We start from the raw sequence: 25,583 nt of genomic DNA, 5'->3' as shown, positions 1-25,583 counted from the left end.
TGTCCTACCCACTCTCCAGCCAACAGGAAGTAGGAAAGAGCCAAGAAGTTTGTCTCCAGCCTATTTAAGATGACCGCCCCAAAATGTCATTCCATATAATATACACTTTGGTTTATAGACCCTTGAGAAATGACTTTTTTATAGAGAGCAGAATTTTGCCTCTCGTACCTTTTATTCATTACTTAGAATATAGCCACATGACCACAACTACCTATGAGACAGGCTGAAAAAAATGCTCTCTCTATCCTGGGCAGCTGTGTCTCAGGTTAAAAAGAACCATCCTATTATTAAGTAAGAGGGTGAGGAACAGGTACTCGGGGACAACTAACAGTGTCTGTCACACCCTCCCAGATTTGTGTTCTTAGTAAATGTGAGAGCTTTCTTTCTATGACTTCGTTCACGTCATTGATAAAAATCTTTTAAGAGGACCCAGGCAGGGGCACATTCAGCAAGTGAGAGCTCCACCCATGTCCAGCAGTGAAAAGTGCCTTAACCACACCGTTCATTCACCAAGTCCCCTAAATATGGCAGGGCTGGGCATGGGGACTGTAGGACAGGATGGGGTTGGCAATGTCAAAGCTTGCACCATATCCTGCACAAATGAGGAAATGAGGATGAGAGAAAGAATTCAAGACTATGCATGCCCTTGCTTTTATTGCTTTTCTCGTCATCATTTTCTCTTTAATACTTTGGCCTGTGTGTCTTACGTGATTTCTTTCTGCTAAGTTAAGGAAGTTAAAACCAAACTCTTTGTAGCTGGTTTTCTCTACATTTTCAGTTCTGTATCTCAGATTTACCATCTTCTTCAATGCAAGAACATTCCCCGGACACCTCTCAGTACCAAATGGGGTAGAATGTCATAGATGCCACTTAAGGTTCGGTAGAGCAGTGCTGCTCATATATTAACGTGCACACGAACCGTGTGGCAGACCTTGTTCAAAGGCACATTCTGATTCAGCAGGTCTGGGGCGGAGCCTGAGCCTCTGTCTTTCTAGTGATCTCCTTGGTGACGTCAATGAGCGCCACACTTGGAGCAGTGAGGAAATGAGGCTTCACACTCATACCTGAGGCCACAGACCTTGTCTGCTCTAGTCACATCTTCCCAGCACCTGGGAGTGTCTGTAGCACACAGAGGTGGTATCATAAATATTTTCTGAATAAATGAATCCATAAATAATACCGCCTATGGCTCCATGAGGCAGCATAAGCTATCCATGGAAAGTAAAATTCAACTTAATTTAATTCCACTCATAATTACCATGTTAGAAGCAATTACCAGGTAATGCCATGAACTGCACTTGATACTTTCATGCCATTCATTATTTAGTCCTCACAAAAATCCTGAGAAGTATGTATTATTTCTGAAAATGAGGAAGCTGAGGATCAGAGAGATCGATTTTCCCAGAGCCCCAAAACTAGAATTTTTTTTTTAAAAAGTGATAGAGCAGAGAGCACACAGACCTGTGCACTTCTAAGATTCCACCATACTCCGCTGCCTCCTTCCTCTATGAAGGAAAAAATCCTGACCCCCATAGTACCAAGCTCATTTGACAGGGTATTTCCCATGCTCCTGCTCAACCCCAACTCTTCACCAGCTCTAGAAACAAAGGGGGGTTAAGGGGACTGTTCCAAAGTGATAGGCCCCATGACAGGCTCACCCAGCAGTGTCCTGTCCACACAGCCTCAGCTCAGGGGCAAGCAAGGCTCCAGAGCACCAAGCATTGCCTAAACCTCCATGCGGCTCTGGGTCCAGCCTTATTCACTGCCCCCGACAGAATAATCCATTCCACAAGCAACATTTGGGGGAAGTTTCTATACCTCAAATATGTTTGTTGGACTTATCTCTAAAACTCAGAGCTCATGGAGATTTCAGCAGTATGAATGTTTTTCTTCTGCTTGGGTCACTGCATGCATAATATTGTTATAAGTTTTTATTTCTTTTTTTTAAAGATATTTATTTATTTGAGAGAGAGAGAGAATGAGAGAGAGAGAGAGCACATGAGACGGGGGAGGGTCAGGGGGAGAAGAAGACTCCCCGCCGAGCAGGGAGCCTGATGCGGGACTCATCCGGGAACTCCAGGATCATGACTTGAGCCGAGGGCAGTCGCTCAACCAACTGAGCCACCCAGGTGCCCCATAAGTTTTGATATCTTTCCCCTACCTCTTTGGTGTGCTCAGTTGAAGATAGTGAAAATAAAAAATTAATAAACGAGTAAGAGTTTACTGAGAGATTTCTCAAAACAAATGACAAATGGCTCATGTGTAGGATTGTGTGTGATAGATTAAAAAATGGCCAAAAATTCTTGTCAGCCCCTTCTACCACGAGATGGAATCCACATGCGCTGAATTTGGGCTAGTCTTGCCACTTGCTATGACCAATAAATGCAATAGAAGTGATGCTGTTGGGTTCTGAATCTGGGTCTCAGGAAGCTGTGCAGTTTCCATTCTTGCCTTCTTGGGACACTACAGCCCAGGCTGATCTGTTGGAGAAAGAGAGACCACGTGGAGCCAAGACAAGGCATACTAACTGAGCCTCCCTAGACCAAATAGCTCCCAGCCAAGCTGCTCAGAAACTGCGTCCACGTGAGTGACCCTAAGCAAGCACAACCTAGGTGAAAACAGAACTGGGAGTCAATAAAATGACCAATGCTACAGTAGTTAACTGCTACAGTATGTATTATTAATCCTTCATGTTGCTATGGGGATCAGAAACCATGATTGTAACATACCTAGTCCAGGGCCTGGTATACATCATGAGCTCAATAAATGTTATACATCTTATTGGGTTGTTTATTTTTTTTCCAAAGATTTGTTTATTTATTTGAGAGAGAGAGAGAGAGCAAGCAAGCGAGAGTGAGTGCAGGTTGGGAGGGGCAGATAGAGAGGGAGAGAGAATCTCAAGCTGACTCTGCACTCAGCATGGAGCTGGAGGCCAGGCTCGATCTCACCACCCTGAGATCAGCGCCTGAGCCAAACCCACAAGTTGATTGCTCAACCAACTGCACCACCTAGGCACCCCCACATCTTATTATTTTTCAACAAATTGTATATTTCAGAAGTTGTGGAGAGTTAAAAGTTAAATAAACTTTATAAGACCAACTTAATTAACTTATTTTAGACCAATTCAGCTTATTTTATAAGAACAGATGTTATACTTAAGAAACTATGGTTAGAAATAAAAATTTACATTGATATTTCAGGTTGCCTAAAGATAATTACATTCGTTATAGAAAAGCAATGAATTAAATATTAGAAGGAATGATTTGCAATCATCTAATCCAGTCCTTGATTGCAAATAATTCACTGAAGTCAAGCAATGTTTGATACTATTTTCAAAGTTCTTAAATAAAAAATATTCCAAGATTTCCCTTTGTGACTTTTTACTCCATTAGGCATGAGTACTCCTTTATTCTCAACAAGTTCCACATAAGACCCTTATCATCTGATTGCATGCTCAACTGAAATGCAGACCTTATTGCCACAGTCCCATCTCTACTGGGCAAACATCTGAGGTTCCTTCTATGTTAATTATATCAAGACTCTGGTTTTGTGAAGAAAATGCTGATAGGCAATCTTCTGGTGAGTCCCATCTTGATAAATAAACTTATCTTGGGAAAAGTTGCTCTCACAACACCCCTGTGATGTTAGGCAAGTAAGATATTTTCCATCTTGTTTCTTTGTTTGCTTATTATTTTACCTTACCCTATTTTATACATGAAGCATTGACATTCAAGGAAATTGAATACTTTTGCTAAAATAAGAGTGATAGTACAAGGTAGAGTTGGTATTCCAATCCTCCATAATCTGCAACTAACTATAAATTGAATGTTCTTTTTACTATTCCACTAATTATGACATTGAAAGCAGAGCTTCGCCAAGAGGGCAGTACACCCCAGTAGCAAAAACTGGTTCTCGGGGGTGTAAAACATTTTGTTAGATACTACAATGGCTTATGGCCCTCTGAAGAGCCACGGAACATAAACAAATATAAAGAATATCTGTGGTATTAAAATTTCATAAGGGTATGGGTAATAAGGGAAAAACATGTCCAAAATGTTTCATTAGGGAGTGATAATGAAAAGAAAGTTGAGTAACACTGGCATAACTTTTTTTTTTCCCTTTTCTTTTCTCAGCTTTACTAAGGTATCACTGGAAGATATTTAAAGTGTACAACATGATGATTTGCTATACCTATACATTGTGAAAAGATTTTCTTTATTAGGTTAATTCACACATCTATCATCTCACATATTTACCTTTTCTTCCCCTTTTTTTTGGGTGAGAACATTCATGTTCTACTCTTAGCAAATGTCAATAATACAAATACAATTATACAATATTATCAATGATGGTCACCATGTTATACATTAAATTCTCAGAACTTACTCATCTTTTTTTTAAAAAATTTATTTATTTATTTATTTGATAGAGTGAGAGAGCACAAACAGTAGAGGGAGAAGCAGGCACCGCACTGAGCAGGGAGCCCGATGCAAGGCTCCATCCCAGGACCCTGGGATCATGACCCAAGCTGAAGGCCGACACTTAACCATCTGAGCCACCCAGGAGCCCCAGACCTTATTCATCTTATAACTGAAAGTTTGTACACTTTTACCTCTCTCTATTTCCCCCACTCTGACCCCCGGCAACTGCTTTTTCACTCTTGTTTCTATGAGTTAAGTTTCTCTTTTCTCTTTTCTTTTCTTTTCTTTTCTTTTCTTCCTTCCTCCCTCCCTTCCTTCCTTCTTTCCTTCCTTCCTTCCTTTCTCCCTTCCTTCCAGTTCCACATATAAATGATATCATTCAGCATTTGTGTTTCTCTGTCTGGCTTATTTTGCTAAGTATAATGCCCTCCAGTTTCATCCATGTTGTCAAAAATGAAAGGATTTCCTTCTTTTTAAGGCTAAGTTATATATAACATTCTTCTCTATATAGTATTCTCTTTCTGATATAAGTAATTGCATTTCTATATTAATGTTATATATATCAATATATATATTATATATTACATTTACTTTATCCATTCATCTAATGACAGACAATTAGGTTGTTTCCATACTTTGGTTATTGTGAATAATGCTGCAACAAATGTGGGAGTAGAGATAGCTCTCGAGATAATGGTTTTATTTCCTTTGTACATCAGGAGTGGGATTGCTGGATCACATGGTAGTTTTATTATTATTTTTTGAGGAAACTCCATAGTGTTTTTCATAGGGGCTACACCAATTTACATTTCCACTAACAGTTCCCAAGTGTTTCCTTTTCTCCATATCCTTGCCAAAATATGTTATCTCTTGTCTTTTTGATAATAGCCATGCTAACAGGTGTTTGGTGATATCTCATTAAGATTTTGATGTGCATTTCTCTGATAATTAGTGATGTTGGTCACCTTTTCATCTGTTTGTTGGCTATTTGTATGTCTTCTTTGGAAAAATGTCTATTCAGTTCTTTGCCCATTTTTCAATTGATTTATCTGTTTTTTTGCCATTGAGTTATAGGAGTTCTTTGTATATTATAGATATTAACTCCTTATTGAATATGTGGTTTGCAAATATTTTCTCCCATTCTATAGGTTTCCTTTTAATTTTCTTGATGGTTTCTTCTGCTGTACAGCAGCTTTTTAGTTTTATGTAGTCCCACTTGTTTATTTTTGCTTTAATCCATTTTTAATCCATTTAATTCAAATCTTTAATCCATTTAGAGTTAATTTTTGTGTATGGTGTAAGATAGGGGTCCAGTTTCATTTTTTTGCATGTGGCTGTCCAGTTTTCCCAACACCATTTATTGAAAAGACTGCCCTTTCATCATTGTATATTCCTGGATACTTTGTCAAAAATCAATTGACCATATATACATGGATTTATTTCTGGGCTCTCTATTCTGTTCCATTGATCTACATATCTGTTTTTATGAAAATACCGTATGTTTTAATTATCATACCTTTGGAATATGAGAAATGAGAAGGTGTGATGCTTCTGGGTTGTTCTTTCTCAAACTTGCTTTGACAATTTAGGGTCTTTTGTGGTCCCATACAATCTTAGGATTCTTTTTTCTATTTCTGTGAAAAAAGCCATTAGAATTTTTATAGCGATTGCATTGAATCTGTAGATTGCCCTGGATAGTGTGTACATTTTATTAATTCTTCCAACCCATGAACATGAAATATCTTTTCATTTATTTGTGTCTTCTTCAATTTCTTTCACCAACATCTTATACTTTTCAGCGTATAGAACTTTCACCTCCTTGGCTAAATTTATTCCTAAGTATTTATAATTTTTGATATAATTATAAATGGGATTGTTTTCTTCTCTTTCTGATCCTTATTTGTTAGTGTACAGTAATACATCAGATTTTTGTATATTGATTTTATATTCTACAACTTTACTGAATTTGTTTATTAATTCTAACAGTTATTTACTGGAGTCTTTCAGGTTTTCTGTATATAATATGTCATCTGCAAACAGAGATAATATTACTTCTTCCTTTTCAATGTGGATGTCTTTTATTTCTTTATCTTGTCTGATGACTCTGGCTAGGACTTCTCCTACTACGCTGAACAAAATGGTGAGAGAGGGCATCCTTGCCTTATTCCAAGTCTTGGAATAAGATTCAGAACCCAACAGCATCACTTCTATTGCATTTATTGGTCATAGCAAGTGGCAAGACTAGCCCAAATTCAGCGAATGTGGATTCCATCTCGTGGTAGAAGGGGCTGACAAGAATTTTTGGCCATTTTTTTATCTATCACACACAATCCTACACATGAGCCATTTGAGTATGATATTAGCTTTGGGCTTGTGATATGTAGCCTTTACTATGTTGACGGACATTCCCTTTGTTTCCAGTTTGTTGAGACTTTTTATCATGAAAAAATGTTGAATTTTGTTAAGTGCTTTTCCTTCATCTATGGAGAAGATCATATGATCTTTTTTAAAAGATTTATTTATTTATTTGAGAGAGAGAGAGAGCAGGGGGAGGGGCAGAGGGAGAGGGAGAGAATTTCAAGCAGACTCCCTACTGAGTGTGGAGCCTGATGAAGGGCTCAATCCCACAACCCTGAGATAGTGACCTGAGCTGAAACCAAGAGTTAGACACTCAACCAACTGAGCTACCCAGGCACCCCTGTCCATTTTTTTATGACTATTCCCAGTACCTAGAAAATGGTACCTACTATATAATAAATGTTCTTTATAAAACTGAAGAATAACTAAATTTTATCTCACATTATTCAAAGGTGGGAGTATAGCTAGCCTACAAGAAAGACTAGAATCTAATCAAGAATATACACAAGAATAGGGGTGCCTAGGTGGCTCAGTCATTAAGCATCAGCCTTGGGCTTGGGTCATGATCTCAGGGTCCTGGGATTGAACCCCGCATCAGGCTCCCTGCTCAGCGAGTAGCCTGTTTCTCCCTCTCCCACTCCCCCTGCTTGCATTCCCTCTCTTGCTCTCTCTCTCTCTCTATCAAATAAATAAATAAAATCTTAAAAAAAAAGAATATACACAAGAATATATATACATATATAGTTTAGTTAATGAAAAATATTTACTAAAACAACACAATTTTAATTTCCAGAAATTTATTCTTTCCGATTACCTTGGCAATGGTCCATTTCACTTTTGCTTTTGCTAAAGTTCCAGGAACAGGAACCTAAAGTACTGTACAGATCCCACTAGACGTGGCTAAATAAAATAAAGGAACCTAAGGAAGCACTGTTTTCTCTCAGCACAGAAGCTTGCCAAGTCCTTGGATTCATATTTTAACAAAGGCAACTCAGAGAAGACAGTGTTAAATAGTGGCAATTTAGTGAAATAATGAAATTATTTCCTAATACACTTTTCATAAAACTTTTCACATTCTAAGACAAGAGAAATAAACACGACTGTCACCAGCAAAAACCAAAATATATGGTTATACTAATTCTGACCCATGTGCAGTTGGAAGAATAGATTTTTTATCTCATTCGCATATTATGGCCCCTTATGAAAATTTCATGGTATGGTAAAGTGAAACATCAAATAAAATGAAATTTGACATCTGGCAATTAACATAAATATGGAGAAGATTGAAGTTTTCTTCAGGTTACTATCAAATTTAAGTATTTTACTATTATAGAAGTTAGGAAAACATATAGAAAACTGATTTTTAGGGGGCGCCTGGGTGGCTCAGTTGGTTAAGGGACTGCCTTTGGCTCAGGTCATGATCCTGGAGTCCCAGGATCGAGTCCCACACTGGGCTCCCCTGCTCAGCAGGGAGTCTGCTTCTCCCTCTGACCCTCCCCCCTCTCATGTGCTCTCTCTCTCTCATTCTCTCTCTCAAAATAAATAAATAAAATCTTAAAAAAAAAAAACAAAACTGATCTTTAGAATAAAATCTCAGAGTCTCAATTCATTATTCTTAATTTGTTTTTTGTTTTTTTTTTTTCAAAAAGCATTTCTATAATAGATTTTTTTTTTCTGTCCTACCCAGAAAATCTTTGTTCATTCTTTGGTAATATCAGCTCCTACCTTTCTGTGGACAGTTTGATTTTAGGCTTGTCATGTATAGAGCTGCCATCATCATAGTGCCTGCCTCCGCTAAAATGGGGGGGGGGAGTGACACATGACTCTAGCCTAGCCAATCAGAGCACTTCTTAGGACTAACCACAGTAATTGGTCCAGAGGGGGAACATATGAGCCAAATTGGCCAGAGTCTTTCCCCGGGATTTTTACATAGCAAAATAGGTAAACACACATTCTCACTTTTTCCTGCAGTCACCAAACTTGGGAGACGCTAAGCCTGGAGCTGGCTAATTTCCCACCCCCACCATATCTAAGAAGTGATTGCTCTGCAATACAAAAGGCCAAAGTTAGCCAGCCTTGTTAAAACAAAGACAAAAGATCATTGTGGTGGTGATGTTGTCTCCAGGTTCCTTATCTGAATTTCCCCAGGGTTGCCTGATCCCTGCAGCTTTTCCTAGGCATCTCAGAATGACCCCCTGAATGGCTTCATTAAAACACCCTAATTGCTTAAGCTTTCTTAAATTGAGGTTTATGTCATTTGCAAACATAAAAATATTAACTGTAGTCGAGACAGCTGTCATCCCCAACACATATGCTTCCCTCCCACAGTAGGTTTTGTCACCAGGAAACTGCCACCCAATCAGGAACCACACTTCCCAAGCTCAAGCAAGACATTTAGGTTGGGCCATCTGAGCTGTGCTTACGAACAGAAATGAGTGGAAGTAATGCATATTACTTCCAGATCAAGGTTGTCAAGAAGTGGTCACACCTTTTTCACCCTCTTTTTTTTTCTTCCACTAGTAGATGCAGATAGCTCAGTGTTAGGGATGGTGAATCTCAAAGATATCATGAGCCTAACACCCTCCATCACTAGTTGGAGGAGAATTGCCCGTGATCTCTTTGGGAGTTTATATGATTGAGAGAGAAACTTCTATCATGCATTTTTGAACAATTACATATTTTGAGTAATGTATGCTATAGCAGCTACTCCTATTATAAGTAATACACTAACTATTCTAATCTCTAATCTTAATTTTTTTCATGGCAACTGAAGTTTTCTGTGAGCCTCAGAATGAACATGAAAGATAGGTTAGAAAAGGTACTGCTTTAACCAAGCCTAGAAATATGGGACGAATTTATTCGGTGATAAAGGAAGGGAATGGCATTCTGATAGAAGTACATGCACAAAACATGGCAGCAAGTATAAGCATAGAATATTTAGAGAAAAGAAATTCATCTATTTTTCATGAGGAAAGGAGAAGGGCAATGGGAGATCAGTTGAAGTAGCAGATGGGAACTTCTGGGTTCCCATGACCACAGTCATTATATCCCCTTCGAGGACAGAAAGGGCAAGTAATTCTTTAGGGAACTTATTGCTAGGATTCATGGCATGTGTATCAGAAGAAAATGCTGATACTCTGCACAAAATTAACAAGAGTTGGGGATTAGTCTAGTTCCAGAGGCACTAAGTTTCAAATTGAACTTGAACTTGAGGGTAGTCAATGGCTTTTGCAATAGCTTGGTATAAAACTGCCTAGTAAGAATTCTTTGTATGGGATGATGACAAACTAATGTAAATGAATCCTCTCTCTTGGGATGGAGGACTAGAAAACACAGGGAAAGCCTATCACAGAAGCTATGGCTACAAACAAAACAGTGCAAAAATATTGTTACAGTTTTCCATCAGGCTTACAGAACAACCCAGTTACGGAAGTATCAGGACCCAAAGCTAATTTATAACAAGAAAGTGAGACATTAGCCCAGGTTACCTGGTTTTATCTTGATTTCTTGTGCCAAAGCTCTGTTATCGGTGGTGATCTGGGCATACCACTTCCACGCCACCTTAGAAACAAATGCACTCAACATTTTATGCCACACTAAAAAGTTAGCATTTTATCTTGAATAGGCAAGCTACTTCTACAACCACTCAACAACCATAATATCAGCTCCCAGGAAATAAAACAATTGCATTTTTAGTCCAGGCTTATTTGACCTCTTTGTACATAAGTGAAAGAAATAAATGGGTTAGAGGAAATCAGTTGAAACAACTGTTTTATACCCCGTGAAAGTAATATTTTAAAATAGTCCATCTGTCAACAGGACATTGATACTTAGGAAATTCTGTGGATAAATTTGGCAGGGCCTGAGTCTTCGATGTTGCAATTACGAATCTTGCTGGCCCGAAAGTGGCCATGGAGGCAAAGGGGATACTGTCAAGATACTGCCAATAAATGAGATAAAAATCAAATTGAAGAATTTCACATCACAAGACACAGAGTAGTTGATTTATCAGTCAAGTATTTTATGTTATTTTGGCAATCAAAGTTTCTCAACCTGTTTTTCACAAGATGTTATTTGTCCTTTTACAACAAGTTTCCTAATTGCAGGATTTTTCAGTCTATAATATGCTAAGCAAAATTGTAAATGTCTGAGAAAGGGTTTTAAGCAGACAAACTTATTTCACCAACTTATTTTGTGTTGTAACTTTTTTGGGTAGAATATCTCAAACACTGGTTGAAATTACCAGTGTAACTAGTTTCCATGCACTGTTGTCACCAGAAAATTTTTAATTCAGTGTTTACATTTTTTATAAGAAAATTTAGCCAAAGCGATTGTTTAGTATTATAATTAGATGAAAAGTTTTACTCAAAGAATTTCTGCACCTGGGTTTACCATGGAAATCTGGGTCAGAATGAAAAGAGCCATATTTACCAGAGGGGTCTATAGGATCCTCTCCCTGGAAAGTGAGTAAACATCCTGGACATGGATTGTCCCAACCTTTTGATCATACAAGGATGGCCCTGTTTATCCTAAGAAATAACATGCATTACACAAACAAAATTATTTTATGATACAGCTACTTGGAAAAATAGAATATTTTTCACTCCATTTATTTCTAAGTGACTAAGCTAATTTCCTTTTCACCTTGGTGACAACAACAAGAATATTCTTTTAGACTTAGAATTCCAATATATAGACTACATCTTTCCATTAAATATGGCCGTCTTCCTTTGGGGGAAAAAAAAAAACTTCATTGAAAGATGGGTATGGATCTGGCAGCAATGCAAAAAGCTAAGTGAAGCAGCCATTCCATCTCTCTGAATTAAGATATGATCTGTAAATTCTATAGAATGAGAGCATTAAGATTTGTTTCTTATCATCGTGATGATAACTAATAGACTGACTTTGGTTTTGTTTTTGTTTTGTTCTTGAGATTTTATTTATTTATTTGACAGAGAGAGACGCAGCAAGAGAGGGAACACAAGCAGGGGGAGTGGGAGAGAGAGAAGCATGCTTCCCGCCGAGCAGGGAGCCCATGCCGGGCTCCATCCCAGGACGCTGGGATCATGACCTGAGCCGAAGGCAGACGCTTAACCGACTGAGCCACCCAGGCGCCCCTTGGTTTTGTTTTTTAACATCAAATCTCCACCAAGGAAGCTTACTTAGCTAAGATTTTCTTATAATATTGAACATAAGCTAAGGAATATTTTGATTTATATTTTCTTCAAAATTCCATGGTAGATATGTGAATCCACCCTAAGAACAGTAATCACTACAAAGAGGATGAATTCTGAGTAGGAATCAGAAGATGTGCGTCCAAGGTCTAGTTCTGCTACCATCTTTGGACAATGAGCAAAACCCTCCAGGTATCATTTCCCCAACCTAAAATCAGAAAGTTAGAAGTGATCATTCTAAGGATCCTTCTAGCTCGCAAAAGGCATGATTTGAAAATAATTTTTTAATCTATCAGACACTTCAGCTGAAATACAAATAAGAATGATAGTGGGTCCTGGTGTCTCATTTACAAATGCAATTACAAAGTAATGCAAAAATTTCTAAAGGGTATTTCAATCAATGTGCTCTTGTCTTGTGCAGTGCGTCTCTAAAAGGAAGTGCCTGTGAAGCTCCTGTGGTGGGGCTAGGGCACCTCTGGAAGCCTGTGGGGAAGGGAGTCTGGAAGGAATGAGTTCTGCAAAGTTCAAAGCTACACATATTTGCCCCTTTGACAAACCATTCATATACCACAAAGATTTCCATTTTGTTCTCCTTGGGTTTGGCAGTTTTTCTGAACTTTCTAGTATGAGTTTTAATCACATACAAATAGGAGCTACTATGTGGGCCCGAGTGATATAAAATCTTATATGGAAAGTCAAGATACTCAGAGGCTTATTTTAAGAAAGTTTATTTTTACACTTTTGAGGCATTTGTGTGAATACTCATGACACCTAGTGGTCAAAAACTGGGAAATGGGCTATTTAAGGAAGAGGAAGTAGAAATGGCCTGAAGGAGAAAGGCTGTAGATTAAAGGAAACACTGTTTTAGCAAAACATTTATTCCTAAAGGGGTCTAATTCTGAGGTCCCTTATTTAAGAAGAAAAACAATGCGAAGAAAACAGAAAACACAAGGCGTGAAATGATTCTTAAAAAGAGAAAGTCTAAGGAATCTGGAAATACATCAACTGAGAATGAAGAACTTCATTCATTTGTGTTCTGCCTACCCAACGTTATGAAAAATAATCATTCAAACAGCTGTGGTCTGCCATGGCAGAGTCCAAACACACATGGATCCAACATTAGTCTTTAGGACTGGTGAGCTGGTGGGTCAACATCTTTTTAACTTTGTGTCAGCATCTTTTTATTTTCTGTATATTGATGCAGTCATAAAAAAATGTTTCCAACAAAAGTAAACTCTCAATTATTCATGATAAATCGAGTTTGCAAAATCTCCAAGGAGAAGAGATGTAAAGCTGGAGTTCCTTTTTAAGAAAAATAGATTATATCCTCTATTAAAAACAAACAAACAAAAACCTGAGAATCAGAAATTTGATAATAAAAGAGAAGATACACAGAGATAGAATGGATTTCAAAAATTAATTTACCGCAGGAGTGCAGGCGGGAATGAGCATGACTGTTTACACAGCCAGCCATGTTAATAATAGTCCTAGAAGTGGTTACAAGTGACCCTTCCTTTTGGTTCTTCCCTCAACATTACAGCATTTCTCAATGAGGTCCATCCTAGGAATTTTATCATAGAAAGCTGATTAGCTCTACTATCCACCTCTCTACATAAATTAAATATATTCCATCCTTTAAAATGAGCCATAACCTATTGCTTAGACCTCTCCTATCTGAAATATATTCCAGAATATCACGGCTTTTATCAAAGTTTCTCTTACAGCTTGTAGGGATGGTGGTGGATGGAGTTACATAAGTCCTCCCCTTTTGAAAGTAAAACCCTAAATATTCTGCATATATATGCTTTGCCTAAAAAGGATGTTTCCCATTAATATGTTAGCCTACTTGTTAATTTTCATATTTAAGATTTCTTAAAAATTATTTATTATTTTAGATCACGTATATTATTGCTCCCCTTTATCATTATAAATAGCCCAAACTGGGAGCCTCTGGAATCTTTTCCAGACCCAGAATTTTCTGAGAATTTAATAGGCTCAGTGGATGCTATTTCCCATTATTCTGAGGCTGAAAGTTTAAATTGGAGTTAGCTGATGTGCAAAAAAAAATAAAGAGAGAGTGAGAGAAAGAGAAAAAGAAATCAAGTTCTCAGAATCCAAAGGTCTAGCAAGTTTTCAGAAAGGAGAAGCTGGAATACCTTTCATGTATTGAAGTTTCTCTTAAGATCTGCCTTACAGCCCCTCTGGAATTCAAGAGAATGGGACCTAGCAGAGGATCCACCATAACCACCTGTGTATCACTAGACAAGTCACACAAACATTCTTGGTCTTCCTTTCTTCATCTTCTAAAATGAAGATATTTTACTAAATGATAGCTAACTGAAGTGCCCTTTGGTTTCAGAATTTGATTTTTTAAATAGTTTATTGTATCTACTTTTTCTTGTTTTATTATCTCTGCTAATTACGCTCAAGTTCCCAGTTCAATACTCTTTGAGATTTGAATCAAGAAGAGAATAGGAAAACAGTGATAATATCTGTATTCTCACTGCTATGAGAAAATAGAAAATAGAAAAATGTACCAGAAGATTATCTTGAAGAAGAAAGAAAAATAAATACAAACTTACTATAGGCAATGACATATGATATTAGTTTTATGTGAGATGTACAATAATTTATGACAGTTTTAAACATTACTGGCCAGAAACTTAGAAATTGGTAATTTAATGTTCAAAAGTGGGAAGGAAGTAGGCTTCAGGACGCAAGGGTTTGCAAACTAGAAACTGTGTTTTAAACAATTCTGCACATTTCCGGAGAGATTCAAATATCTGATACTGGGTTGAATTCTCTTTAAGGTTCCTTCCAGCCCTGGAAATCTAAAATTCTATATTTATTTCTCCTGGATTTTTCTACCAGATGTCCCTTCCAAGTGCCCCCGGGCTTGGAGTCATTTGATTCCATGACTCCTATTTGCTGAAGAAAACCAGAATATGTCACCCTAAAATATGCCTCTTTGCCATACAAATTATTTTGGGCTGAAAACAATGAAGCAGTAATGGCAGACAAAGCCGCCCCTTTTCTGCTTAAACACAGGACGCTGAGTCTCCTTTTACTGGAGATAAACTCTTATCAGCCCAGAGAAGGCACCAGAAGAATCTGCAAACAAACCTTACTAAACTAAACCTTTATCTTCCTAGTAACTTCTTCACCATTTACTACCTTAAGCCCAAACCGCTTTGTTTTGTCAATTCTCCACAAGTTTATTGTTTCTTCGCATAAAAGATATAAAAGCTTCCTGCTCCAGTCACTTCTGGTCCTCATTCTCTCGTGTGGGTTCCGTGTACATGTAAAAATTCGGTAAAACGCGCATGCTTTTCTCCTGTTCATCTGTCTTTGTCAGTTTAATGTTCAGACCCAGCCAGAGACCCTAAGAGGAGCAAGGAAAACTCTTCCTCTCTTCCACTGCCAACCCACAAGGACAGGAAAGCCAGGTAGTGGACTAATAAAGACAGGAAGGGAAGATGCTTTAGAATAAAGATCATATTCACTGTTTTTACCATTTTCGAATTTACAGGAAACAATGAAGTATAGGTAGCTTAGGAAGAGTAAGAAATAAGAAACAGGACAGTAGGCAGACTAGTATCACCAGGCAATGCCTGGAAGAAAAAAAAAATCAGTGTTTCATGTTTGTTTTCGGAACGCTGTTTTTTGCGATCTAGCCCCTTCATGTTTGTTCAAGAGACGCATTCACGTGGTGCTCAAGTGCAATTTGCAAGTGGGTGGCGTGGCTTGTATATTTACAATAGCACTTCTCAGGAAGTGCTCAAGTAAATCCCGTGGCTGAGAGGATCCTTATACTTGAGAAGCATCGATTGTTTCAGTTCCTGTGATGTTTATTTAATGTATAAAGTGTGAGCAAACAAATACCATGCACACCACTCAGAGTGTACCTGCTCCCCAGTACCAGTGGACATAAGAGTGTTAAAAAAAAAAAAAAAAAAGGCAAAGCGATGGGGTCAAATCTGCTAATGTTCCTTTCTCAAATAATAAGTTTACCATAGAACCAGGTTGAAAACTCCACACACTTATCTAATATTTCAAAGCTGTTTCTTCCTTAAGTAACGAACATGTTTTTAAAGGTAGTGAAAAGATTAATTGTGGAGGGAGGGAAACACAGGATAGATAGTGATTGCAGAACCTTTATCTTCCCTTTTAAACCAAATTCCTACTCCGTTAGCCTGCCTTTATGGAAGCTTATCAGGGAGTAGTTGCATATGCTTGACTAGCAAAGAATTATGGAATTTAAGGAAATCTAAACCATGCATATTACTTTTATATTATACTTTAACATATGAATTCTGTTCAGAACAACTCTTGTTTTTAGATAGCATCTTTGTTTCCATGTCAGGCTACTGTAATGCACACCTACTGAGGACAGGAGAATTTCTTCTTGTTCTTTTTTTCTTTTTTTTTTTTTTAGAGTGGGGAGGGGCAGAGGGAGAGGGAGAGAGAGAATCTCAAGCAGGCTCCACACCTAGCATGGAGCCCTACACGGAGCTCGATCTCACGACTCTGAGATCATGACGTGAACCGAAATCAAGAGTGCAAAACACTTAAGCGACTGAGCCGCCCAGGCACCCCTGGAGTATTTCTAACCTAATGAGAGTTGCCCCAAATAAGTATCAGTCTATAATAATAATTTCTCGCATACTACACCATCACCCCATTTTCCCCACTATCTTCTCAGCCAGCAAGAACTTCCCTGTTTGATGATATACCAGACTATGTGCCCTTGTCAATCTCCCATAACCTCTAAACTCATCATTTGGCTCTACCCTGAGCACATTGGACCTGTGTCTTCTTGCCCTGAAATGTGTCTTCCCTTCTGTTATATATTCGCAAAACAACCTTCCGGGAACCTACCTTCCACTTTCTCTGAGGGTGTTTTTCTAGAAAGGAGTGCAACTGATTTATAGGACCTTCTGCTTATCCCAGAAACAATGCTTTTAAAACACACTCTTGTCTTACTGGATTTTAGCAGTAGGCATTCCACTCACTGTCCATTAATCTTAGAAAATGCACTGACGCCCAGATGAAATTAAATACAATGCCATGTATTCCCTCTCCTGTTGTGAGTGATAACGATATTTGTATTGGTAAATAGCTATTAGTTTTCTTGGGGAGTTATTGTAAAGGATCAGGTCAAACATGTATTCATATCCACTAAAAAATTCTAGCACAGTAATTGGGGGCAGAATAATTTTAAATGTCAGAGAGCATAGATCGCATCCACTGAAATCTGCTCTACCTAATTATCAAGTAAACCACATCGCTCCTCAATCCTATTAGGAGTATTTAGCAATTCAATCTGTTGATCTGCACTTTAATACTTAGACCCTGGAGTCTCTTTAAATTGAATAAAACAACATAGCTTGGACTTTGGTTATCTATAAGAGCAAAAAACTGAAAATAATCCACATGACTATCAACTGAGTCTTTTTAAAGTAAGTATGTAATTATTAAAAAGAACAAGGCAGCTCTATATGTGCTGATAAGGACCTACCTCCAAGATAGGTTGTTAAACTAATAAAGCAAATTACAGAGATACATACACAATTATGCCTGCATTTACAAAGAATATTTCTAGAAAGATAAACAAGAAACAGTTTACCATGATTGCTTCTAAAAAGGAGACCTGAGTAGCTGGGCACCGGGGTGGTAGGCAGACTTACTGTTTACTACATAATTCTACAATATTATAGTCTGAATTCTATAATATATGCACTGGATTAATTTACAGATTCAGAGATTCAAAATGATTTTTTAATTTAAAAAAAAAAACTGCAGAGGTACTGGAATAAGACAGACTTGGGCTAGTGTCCTGATACGGTTACCAGATAGACTACAGGACACCCTGTTAAATTTGAAATTCAGATAAAGAATGAATAAAATAAACTCTAGGTCCTGATTCCACAATTTGTTTTGTTTGTGACCCTAGGAAGTGAGTTAGGGGAGGGTCCTCTGAAGCAGAAGGAAGGAGAGGAAGGCAAGCAAGGATGAGACCTCACGCGGAGCCCGTCCTGTGAGGGAAGTCCAGAGGGCAAGCTCAGCCTCAGGTTGTCCCAATCTGTGGCAAGCGAGCCACGCTTTTGTGCCCCACACTCAAGCCGGCAGCACTGGTGGGGAAAGGAGGGCAACATAAATTCTCAGGCACCTCCAGCCCTTTGTAGTGTGCGGACCAGTCTGGCCAAGAGGAACCACATGCTACGGCCCTGGAAGTATCCCCAAGCTGGGAGAGCGAAAGGAAGGTATAAAAACATATCCAGAGGCACAAGAAGTAGGTCACGCGGAGTAATGGTGAGCAGGGCCACCGCTATTCCTGCCTCTGGTTCCTGAACCTCCGTATTCCTCCTGCTGGGTACCCAGCGGTATGTAATGCCTGTTGTCCTATGGTACAAGCCATATCCCGAAGGATCGCATACCCCACTCTTTGCTGTGCCTTCAAGAGACCGTCCTGTGCTCTATCAGGCTAAAATCTTCCGAGTGGGGGGGTTCGTGGTAGGTTCAGTGGATCCCATGGTGGTTTATACTTTGTCACACTTCATCTACCAGGAAGTGGGTGCGCTGACCCAAGGTGACGTTGTTTCACAGCCCAGACACTCTGTAGCCGAGGCCCTACAGCAAGAAGGGAAACCTTCTATCTGGAATATATGTCTGCCTGATCATGATGAATTCAGCCACAGATTCCTCTGAGAAAGAGCTGGGAAAACCCCTGCTATACATGCTTACTGCGGCATAGCAGGGAGTCCTAACCACTTATTGCTGCATATATCAAATCACGGTTTAAACAACAATCTTTTTTTTTTTTTTAATCTCTCATGGTTTCCACGGGTCAGGAATTCCCCAGGGCTCAGCACAGCTGCTCTGAGTTCTCCAGAAGCCAACCCGGAGGCAAGAATTTTTGTGCAAGGGGCGCCTGGATGGCTCAGTCGTTAAGCGTCTGCCTTCGGCTCAGGTCATGATCCCAGGGTCCTCGGATTGAGTCCCGCATCAGGCTCCCTGCTCAGCCGGGAGCCTGCTTCTCCCTCTTCCTCTGCCTCTCCCCCTGCTTGTGAACTCTCTCTTTCTCTGTCAAATAAATAAATAAAATCTTAAAAAAAAAAAAAAAAAAAAGAACTTTTGTGCAAGCAATTTGTTAAAGGAAGTGCCTGGGAGAGACCTGTCAGAGTGAGTGAAAGAGTGGAGGGGAAGCCTGAGCAGGAAGAGGAAACCAAGATGGGGTGATCTCAGGCAAAGTGCTGCAGAGGGTTGGCTCAACTTGAACAGCGCCACTCTGGAGTGTCACCTACATCTCAGGAGCTGTCCTAACCTGATGCAAGGGACCTGAGCTTTCACACTCCCCCACCTGTCAGTCATTGTTTCTTTGCCACCTCCAGAGCAGGGCAGGTACTGGGTTGGGGGTAAGGTCCCAGGCGCGTCTGGATCTCTGTAGGTGCAACGCCAATATCCACTTCATATTGCTTTTAAACCTCTGTTCCTTGATTCTTTTTTTTTTTTTAAGATTTTATTTATTTATTTGACAGGGAGAGACACAGCAAGAGGGAACACAAGCAGGGGGAGAGGGAGAAACAGGCTTCCCACGGAGCAGGGAGCCCGATGCGGGACTCAATCCCAGGACCCTGGGATCATGACCTGAGCCGAAGGCAGACGCTTAACGACTGAGCCATCCAGGCGCCCCTGTTCCTTGATTCTTAAAAAGGAAATAAATATTTGTATCTACCTCATTTTTTAGGATAAATGAAACCATGCAAAGTTCTTACCTCAGTATCTGGCGCTATTGCAAGAACAGTATTGAAATTCATTATTTGGAACAAGAATTATCCAAAATATACTCTTGGTTCTACATGTTTCCTCCAAATCCTATATCACAAATATTTCATCACAGGCAGATACACTCCGTTAATTATCAAAGGCAAATGTGAGTATGAGGAACTTCTGATAGGCTCTGGACATTGTCACATTAAAGGAGGTTCAGAGAAGCCAACTGTAGATTCCAGCACCTCACCCCCCTCTGACCAAGAACTTGCCACTAGGGTTTTCTAAGTCAGCCTACATACCAAGAGGCTTTGTGCTAGCTGATTCAGGGTTGTTGCCTCTGTGGTTGTTAGTAATATTTTACTATAGAAAATTAACATTTTAAACTTACATAGATATATATATTTTTTTACATGGCTAATTTTTAAAAGAAGTTTCCTATTTAAAAATATATGAATTTTTCATGTTTAATACATTTCTGGTCAAAACACTACCTGGCACCTAGAAAAGCCTTCAAAAAATAATTTGTCAAATTAATGAATTATGGACTATCAGTCGAATGATTGGGGAAGGGGAGGATAATTACAGATCTGTCATCTGTCATCCACCAGTCCAAATCCAAAAGCTCTGAAAACTGATTTTGCTTTTAATAATTTAGTTGGTAGCAAAATCTACTTGGAGCTGAACTCATTTGGCAGCAAAGCCTAAGGTAAACTGATGCAGGGCCACGTATAGTCTTTATTGGTCTCACTTTGCGTGAATATCCATGGGTCACTGCAGGTATATTAATGCGTTTGATTACAGGGTACCGCCCCCAGGTGCCTCTGGCAGTTACATAATAGATGGGTTACTATATGGTTTCATGTGTGCATTATATTGACTTTCTAAAATGCAAAACAAGTTCTGAATTCAAAAATATATCTGGCCCTAGGGACTGAGCTATGTGTGTCCACCTTTTACTATGATTCTACTTCATTGTAAATCCTCCAAGGAACCCAGTCCATGTCCACCCTCCCCAGTGCCCAGCACAGCTCTTCCTCCTCACGTGCACCTGCCTCCACACCAAGTTCCATCCTCTGGCCATTGACTCCTTCTGCTGAAAAGTCTCTCTCCTGTTCATCTCCAGCCTGGCTCCTTTTCTTCCTTCAGGTTTAACTTAAATTTCTCCTCCTCAGAGAGGCTAGCCCCAGCCTGACCACTATGGTTCCCACTGTTATTCTCCATCAAGCATCCTGTTTAGTCCTGCACAGCGATCATGTTAATCTATAATTATTACTTTTGTTTTGGTTTTTTGGTCCATCTCTCCCTCCAGACTCTAAGCTCCATAAAGTCAAGAACTTTTCACCTTTATTCAGTTTTGTATGCCCAGCCTAGCATGATGCCTGGTACATTGTGGGGGCTCAACGCACATTGGCTGAATTGAATGAAACATGAATCAATCAATCCATCTCAAACATGCTGACATTGGGGTGGCACTCAAAGACCTCATCAGCTAACTAATTAAAGCTAATACAATAAGGAAGACATGACTTATATAAGAGATATATATAAGTCATATATAACTTTGTTCTTGGTATAAAGTATTTCTCCTAGATCAAAAAGAACGACTGTGGGTATATAGAATTTAGGTATAATGAAATAAGAGACATGATCGAGATAATGTGATTCTCTACTTGGCAAATATGCTGATGACATTTTTATGAAATCACCTCTTGGATTTATTGCCTTCGTTAACATTGTATTAACTCATTCTGGTCTGGTGTCTCATTTCTTATTTTAATGTGTCTTTGTGCCCCTGATTTGTGGAATTGAAATAGCATGATCCCCCCATCAACTGCCCAAACATACAGAATTAACACTGATTTAAATTTTCTGGGATCCTAAAATTATTGCCTATTTCCAGAATAAAGAATTTAAGTTCCTTCTAAAGAATTTAAGAACCTTCTACTGACATGTTAGTCATTTCAACATGAAATCAGAAAACTTTGAGATTATCTCATCTATGTTATGACGATTTCTCCAAGGTTTCTGGGTGTGGTATGCATTCTGTAAAATGATGCACTATACAGGTCAACCTCCAGAATTGGCAGTTTTCCAGAGTCTGCCTGTTCCAGAAAGGTTGGCATATTTCTTTCCCTTGTTTCTGCCCTGCATGGTTAAGGAAGGAAGCTGAATTTAGTGGTTAGTGCAATATACTGAGTCAGCAAGCTTAGTTTCTATATTTGGTGGTGTGATTTACTGAAAACCTCTGTCAAACCAACTCTGTCTTAATTATGAAAGAAGTCTTTGTTCTCTTATATGTAACTTCTCTAAACTTCTGTGTGGAACACTATTGTCATTACTACTATTCTGAAATTCTGAAACATATCACCAGGATTTTTCTCTCTTGTATTTCTTTTAGAAAAGTAGTACACCAACAAACAAACCAAGCAAGAAACAAACTACACCAAACACCAGGACATCAGGGGCATAACCACACAAATTTCACATGACCTAGCTGGGCCATCCACACAGATGTGAATGAGAAGACAGGCCCTTCAAGTTGTGCCCAAGTAAACACCACAGCCTTGCATAAAGCCCAGCAAATGAGAAAGAGCAAAATTGTCCCATCATAAATAAAACATTGGTCCTTCAACTTGTCCATGAGGGTTGACTTTAGAATAAAAATTTCTCTACCTTTAGATATTTAATTGTATAAAGGAAAAACGTGTTCCTCGTTAAAGTGGTTTAAGTGCCTCTTGGAGGCAAAATATTTTGTAGGGTAGAAGTTTTCTTAATCAGGTACTACTACATTCTGCAACTTTTTGAGGTCAGCTGTGTCTACTTGGCCTATGTTATGAAAAAGGCTAAGTGCTCTGGGGACCTAACTGAGGGGTAAATCCTTCTTAAATATTTTTAAAAGATTTTATTACATCAATGTAGAAAAACATTCATTGAACTATAGTTAATAACTGAAAATTTTTCAAAAGCTTGGACAGTTATCAATAGGCAATTGATCAAATAAATAATAGAATTGAAGTAAAGTTAAATGTTATGAAGTTAAAAAAACAATGTGGGATAGGGTGGTACAAGATAGCGGTCTAGGAAGACCCTGAACTCCCCTCCACCCATGGAGACAACAAATCTATAGAACCACATATGCAGCAATTCTCTCTGAAAAACAAACCAACCAACCAACCCTGAAAACCAGCTGAACAGATTCTCCACAGCAAAAGATAAAATGGCCACATTAATACTGGTAAGGGAAGCAGAGACAGGTCTCTCCAAAAACCCCACCCCCAGTGCAGCAACCTACAGTCAGGAGGAGCTAGAGGGAACCTCACAAATATTGAGCTTCTCCCTGAGGAATTAGGGTGTGCCCACATCAGGCACCCAACCCTTCGGCCTTGCACCAGAGAGATGAGCCCTCAAAATATCTGGCATTAAAAACCAATGGGGCTTACATTCCAGGAGAAACATAGGTCGGTAGGGAACAGAGATTCCACTCTTAGAAGGCTCACACACAGACTCATTTGTTCCGGGACCCAGCGCAAAAGCAGCCGATTGAAAAGCGCCTAGACCATAGATAAGGGAAATTCATTTGCTAACCTTAAGTCATCTGCGGGAGCTGCAGCAGTTTGTCGGGACTCTCTCCGGATTGGAGGCACAAGCAGGCACCATCTTTGCACTCTCCCTCTGCCTGGCGCGGGCAGGTGTGTGTGGGCGCCCTTTTTGTATTCTCCCTCTAGCGTCAGCAGGTGAGCACTCCACCCTCCACACCCACTCCAGCATTTTTATATACCGACAATGAACTCTGAGAAAGAGAATTTAAGAAAACAATTCCACTTACAATTGCATCAAACAACTTAAAATATCTAGGAATAAATTTAAGCAAGGAGGTAAAAGACCTGTACTCTGAAAACTCTTTATGAAAGAAATTGCAAAGATATTTTATGCTTGTGGACTGGAAGAATTAATATTGTTAAGATGCCCATATTACCCGATGCAATCTGTAGATTTAATAACAATCCCTATCAAAATTCCAAAGGTATTTTTCACAGAAATAGAACAAACAACTCTAAAATTTGTATGGAACCACAAAAGATCCTGAGTAGTCGAAGCAATCTTGAGAGAGAAGAACTAAGCTGGAGACATCACACTCCCAGATTGCAAACTAGATTACGAAACTATAGTAATCAAAACAATATAGTATTTGCATAAAAACACAGTCATAGATCAATAGAACAGAATAGAGTCCACAAATAAACCCCTACATATATGATCAACTGATTTACAACAAAGGAGGCAAGACTATACAATGGAGAAAGGATAGTCTTTTTTTTTTTTTTTTAAAGATTTTATTTATTTATTTGACAGAGAGAGACACAGCGAGAGAGGGAACACGAGCAGGGGGAGTGGGAGAGGGAGAAGCAGGCTTCCCGCAGAGCAGGGAGCCTGACGCAGGGCTCGATCCCAGGACCCTGGGATCATGACCTGAGCCGAAGGCAGACAGTTAATGACTGAGCCACCCAGGCGCCCAGGACAGTCTTTTCAATAAATGGTGGTGGGAAAACTGAAGAGCCACATGCAAAAGAACGAAACTGTACCACTGTCTTATACCATACACAAAAATCAACTCAAAATGAATTAGACCTACCTGTAAGAACAGAAACCATAAAACTCCTAGAGAAAATCATAGAGGGTAAGCTCCTTGATATTGCTCTTGGTTATATTTTTTCAACTCTGACTCCAAAGGCAATGGTGACAAAAGCAAAAATATACAAATGGGACTACATCAAACTAAAAAGCTTTTGCACAGCAAAGGAAACAATTGACAAAATGAAAATGCCACCTACTGAGTGGGAGAACATATTTGCAAGTCATATATCTGAGAAGTGGTTAATATCCAAAATATATAAAGAATTCAACTCAATAACAAAAAAATACATAATCCAATTAAAAATGGACAAAGGATCTGAATACAGATTTTTCCAAGGAAGACATGCACATGGCCAAATAGGCACATGAAAAGATACTCAACAATCACTCATCATCAGGGGGATGCAAATCAAAAGCACAATGAAATATGATCTCACACCTGTCAGAATGGCTATTATCAAAAATATAAGAAATAATAAATGCTGGCATGGATGTAATTATAGGGAACCCTTGTGCCCTGTTGGTAGAAATGTAAATTGGTGCAACCACTATGGAAACTATGGTGAAACCACTATGGAGATTATTCCTCAAAAATGAAAAACAGAACTACCATATGATCCAGCAATTCCACATCTGAGAAGTTCTCTGAAGAAAACAAAAACATTAATTCGAAAAGACATATGTATCTCTATGTTCACTGCAGCATTATTTACAATAGCCAAGATAGGGAAACAACCTAAATGCTTATCAATGGATGAATGGGTAGAGAAGATGTGATATACATATAAAGTGGAATACTATCCAACCATAAAAAGAATGAAATCTTGACATTTGCAACAACATGGATGGACCTAGAAGGCATTATGCTAAATGAAATAAATAAAACAAGAAAGACAGATACCATATGATTTCACTTATATGTGGAATCTAAAAAACAAAACAGGGGCGCCTGGGTGGCTCAGACGTTAAGCGTCTGCCTTCCGCTCGGGTCATGATCCCAGGGTCCTGGGATCGAGCCCTGCGTCGGGCTCCCTGCTCCGCGGGAAGCCTGCTTCTCCCTCTCCCACTCCCCCTGCTCTGTTCCTGCTCTCGCTAACTCTCTCTCTGTCAAATAAATAAATAGAATCTTTAAAAAAATTAAAATTAAAATTAAAAAATAAAATAAAATAAAATAAAAAACAAACGAACAAACAAAACAAAACTCAAAGATACAGAGGATAGA

General features: G+C 38.9%; 1 long non-coding RNA gene across 3 annotated transcripts in view; it reads right to left on the bottom strand.

Moving 5' to 3' along the window:
- LOC110579117 overlaps positions 1–23,404 on the bottom strand; it is a 255,213-nt gene extending 231,809 nt beyond the window's left edge. For 2 of the 3 annotated variants that reach the window (XR_002480227.1, XR_002480228.1), the window contains exons 1-2: positions 23,312–23,404; positions 10,268–10,340 (exon numbers count right to left, since the gene is read on the bottom strand). This is a non-coding gene — a long non-coding RNA (uncharacterized LOC110579117). Of the gene's footprint in view, positions 1–6,030; positions 6,056–10,267; positions 10,341–23,311 lie in introns of those variants that run through there. The other variant, XR_002480226.1, reaches the window with a different exon arrangement.
- Positions 23,405–25,583: the final 2,179 nt, after the last annotated feature.

Source organism: Neomonachus schauinslandi, chromosome 4 (genome assembly GCF_002201575.2).
Source record: "Neomonachus schauinslandi chromosome 4, ASM220157v2, whole genome shotgun sequence".
Taxonomy (NCBI): domain Eukaryota; kingdom Metazoa; phylum Chordata; class Mammalia; order Carnivora; family Phocidae; genus Neomonachus; species Neomonachus schauinslandi.
The sequence above is the reverse complement of the archived record's forward strand: the minus strand, read 5'-3'. Positions and strand labels throughout refer to the sequence as shown.